Source organism: Apium graveolens, chromosome 2 (assembly GCF_009905375.1).
Source record: "Apium graveolens cultivar Ventura chromosome 2, ASM990537v1, whole genome shotgun sequence".
Lineage (NCBI taxonomy): Eukaryota > Viridiplantae > Streptophyta > Magnoliopsida > Apiales > Apiaceae > Apium > Apium graveolens.
The window spans coordinates 276436074-276440051 of NC_133648.1; the positions used below are offsets into that span (position 1 = coordinate 276436074).

A 3978-nucleotide genomic window follows, 5' to 3' on the forward strand; every position below is an offset into this window, starting at 1 on the left:
TAAGCTGTTGAGTGGCAATCTTGCAAGATTCCCCCCGTTTCACTGTAAGGAATACATCTCCTGATGATTTGGTCAGCTCCCTGGAGAAAAAAGAACGGCTCATCCCACATATACCACTTCACTTCATGTAAAAACTTCTTCCTTTGAGCATAAGATAATTCGGGAGGCCTGATGTTACTCACAAGGTAGTTCACAATGTCTGCAAACCACGACTCTTCTTCTTGCACTCCAAACAGCTGCTCATCGGGAAAAGACTCATTTATCAATGTCTTATCCAATGAAGTAGCATTAGGATTCTCTAAACGCGAGAGATGATCAGCAACTTGATTTTTAGTTCCCTTTATGGCCTTGATCTCTAGTTCAAATTCTTGGAGCAAAAGAACCCATCAAATCAATCTAGGCTTTGAGTCCTTCTTCGAGACACGATATCGAATGGCGGCGTGATCAGTGAAAACTGTCACCTTAGTCCCAAGTAGATAAGATCGAAATATCTCAAAATCGTAGACAATAGCCAAAAGTTTTTTCTCCGTAGTAGTGTAATTCAGTTGAGAGAACCATTTAGAGTCCTACTGGCGTAGTCGACTACATGAAATATATTGTTCTTCCTCTGTCCAAGAACTGCTCTAATTATATAATCACTCGCATCGCACATCATCTCAAAAGGCTCATTCCAATCAGGTGCAGTTATGACCAGTGCCGAGATTAGACTCTTCTTCAATATCTCAAAAGCCGCAAGTCACTCGTCATCAAACTTGAAAGGGACATCTTTCTCTAGTAAACTACACAATAACTTTGAAATTTTCGAGAAGTCTTCGATGAAACGCCTGTAGAAACCCACGTGACCATGAAAACTGTGAATTCCCTTGACAGAAATAGGTGGGGGAAGATTCTCAATGACCCCCACCTTGGCCTTATCCATGTCAAGACCCTTACTAGAAACCTTGTGCCTGAGAATTATGCCTGGACGCACCATAAAGTGACATTTCTCCCAATTGAGAACTAAATTGGTCTCAACTCACCTCTTGAGAACATGTCCAAAATTTTGCAAGCATTCATCAAAAGAATCGCCAAAGACTGAGAAGTCGTCCATGAACACTTCCATATTATGGCCAATCATTTCCGAAAAGATGGCCATCTACATTGCTAAAATGTGGTCGGTGCACCACACAGACCAAAAGAAACTCGTCTAAAGGTGAACGTACCGAATGGACAAGTGAATGTAGTTTTCTCTTGATCTTCTGGAGTGATACAAATCTGATTAAAACCCGAATACCCATCCAGAAGACAATAGTACTCATGACCAGCCAACCTGTCAAGCATCTGATCAATGAAGGGCAAGGGAAAGTGATCCTTCCTAGTGGCCTTATTTAGCTTCCTGTAGTCCATTCAGACTCTCCACCCCATGACTGTCCGTGTAGGAATAAGCTCATTCTTCTCATTTGCTACCATAATAATACCACCATTCTTTGGTACACATTGAACCAGGCTTACCCATGAACTGTCAGAGATGGGATAAATGATCCCTGCATCTAGCCACTTCAGAATTTCCTTCTTTACTACTTCCTTATGATTGGATTAAGTCTTCTTTGCTGCTCGAATGTAGGTTTTCTACCTTCTTTTAGCAGAATTTTATGCATGCAGTAAGAAGGGCTGATTCCCTTGATATCTGCTATAGTCCATCCAATTGCCGATTTGAACTCTCTCAGAATTCTCAAAAGCTTTTCCTCTTCGCTACCTGAAAGGTCAGATGCAATAATTACAGGCAGAGTAGATGCATCACCTAAAAAAGCATACCTCAAGTATTCAGGTAAAGGCTTAAGCTCAAGAGTAGGAGCTTCCTCAATAGAAGGCTTGAGGCATTTAGGAGCTTTGCTCAATTCTTCTATTCCAATAGATTCAAAAGGCATATCGATCTTCCTCTTCTAGAGAGACGCATTCAAATATTGCAATTACTCATCTCCTTCGTCATCTTCACTGTCTGAATTTCCCAACAAGGCTTTTTTTAAGACATCAGACCTTAGCATTTGATCAAGTTCCGATGTGACCACCGAGTCGACCAACTTGACTTTTAAGCACTCCTCATTATCAATAGGAAATTTCATAGCATTGAACACATTGAAAGTCATATCCTGATCCAACACTCGCATTGTAACTCACCCTTCTACAGATAAATTAAGGTCCGACCATTTGCCAAGAAGGGCCTTCCCAAGATTATGGGAATCTTCTTATCCTCCTCGAAATCAAGAATAACAAAATCAGCAGGGTAGATGAGTTTATCCATCTAGACCAAGACATCTTCCACAATACCTCTCGGATATGTAATAGAATGGTCTGCCAACTGCAAGGTCATGTAAGTTGGTTTGGGATCAGGTAAGTCCAATTGCTTGAAGATTGACAAGAGCATCAGATTGATGCTAGCTCCCAAGTCACATAAGAATCTGTCAAAAGATACTTTTCCAATAGTACATGGAATAGTGAAGCTTCCTGGATCTTTAAGCTTTGGAGGCAACTTCTGCTACAGCATAGCACTCCATTCCTCCGTGAGAGCGACAATCTCTAAATCATCTAGCTTCACCTTCCGAGAGAGAATACCTTTCATAAACCTTGCATAACTAGGCATTTGATCGAGAGCCTCAATGAAAGGTATGTTGATATAAAGTTTCTTAAACACCTCCAGAAACTTCTCGAATTACTTATCCAACTTTTTCTTCTGCATCCTCTTAGGAAAAGGCGGTAGAGGATAGATTTGTTTCTCTCCTGTATTACCCTCAGGCAGAGTGTGCTCAACAGTAGTCTTCCTTGGTTCCACTTCTTCATCCTGCTGCTTTGCTTCTTCCTCAACCCCAGCTTTTTCAGTCAACTCTTGAGTTTGATCGGGATTTGCTACCTTTCCAGACCTCAAAGTGATTGCCTTTACCTGCTCTTTAGCTTCCTTCTTTCCCGGTACTTCAGTGTCACTAGGAAATATACCAGGTTGACGATTTAGCAAGGCATTAGCAATTTGCCCAATTTGATTTTCCAAGGTCTTGATAGAAACAGCTTGACTCTTGCACATGAGCTTCAACTCCCATAATTCAGATTTTTCATTAGCTTGTTGCAGCTGGAGTTGTTGTTTTGGTGCATATTGCTGTTGCTGAAAACCAGGGGATTGTACTGCTTAGCTGGATACTGCTGATAAGGCTGTTGAACCGCATTCTGAGCATTGCTCCAACTGAAATTAGTATGATTGTGGTTGTTAGGATGATAGGTGGCTGGCACAGGTTGTTGTGATCGCTGGAAGTTGCTCACGAACTGAGCTAATTCATTAGAAATTATGCACGGATCAGTTTTATGGGCGCCATCACAAAGCTCACAAACACTAGTGATTTGATTAAATCCATAATTAGCCAAAGTGTCCACCTTCATTGTCAAAGCCTTAAGTTGGGCAGCTATAGCAGTTGCTACATCAAACTCCAGAATTCCTGCTAATTTTCCATGAGTCAGTCTCTGTGAAGGATTCTGGTACTCATTAGCAGCCATCAGTTCAATAAATTCATAAGCTTCATCATAGCGCCTAGCCCACAAGGCTCCTCCTGATGCTACATCAAGCATGGGCCTAGAAGTAGGACCCAATCCATTATAGAAACAGTTGATAATCATCCAATCAGGCATGCCATGGTTTGGGCACTTCCTTAGTATCTCCTTATATCAATCCCAAGTCTCACACAGAGATTCTCCAGTTTGCTGCGCGAACTGGGTATGAGCATTCCTGATTGCTGCACTCTTCGCCATGGGAAAATATTTAGTGAGAAACTTTTGAGCAAGATCTTCCCAAGTTGTGATAGACCCTGCTGGTAGAGAGTGTAACCAGCACTTAGCTTTGTCCCTCAAAGAGAATGGGAAGAGTCGCACCTTGATAGCATCTTCAGTAACACCATTGAACTTTAAAGTGTCGCGGATCTCGATGAAATCCCTGATGTGCATGTTGGGGTCTCAAAA

The 3978-nt window shown here is 41.7% G+C and overlaps 1 non-coding gene across 1 annotated transcript; it reads left to right on the plus strand.

Moving 5' to 3' along the window:
* The first annotated feature begins 3649 nt into the window (after positions 1-3649).
* On the plus strand, positions 3650-3756 carry LOC141709865 (small nucleolar RNA R71). Its single transcript, XR_012570420.1, has one exon. It is a non-coding gene; the product is annotated as a small nucleolar RNA R71 (small nucleolar RNA).
* Positions 3757-3978: the final 222 nt, after the last annotated feature.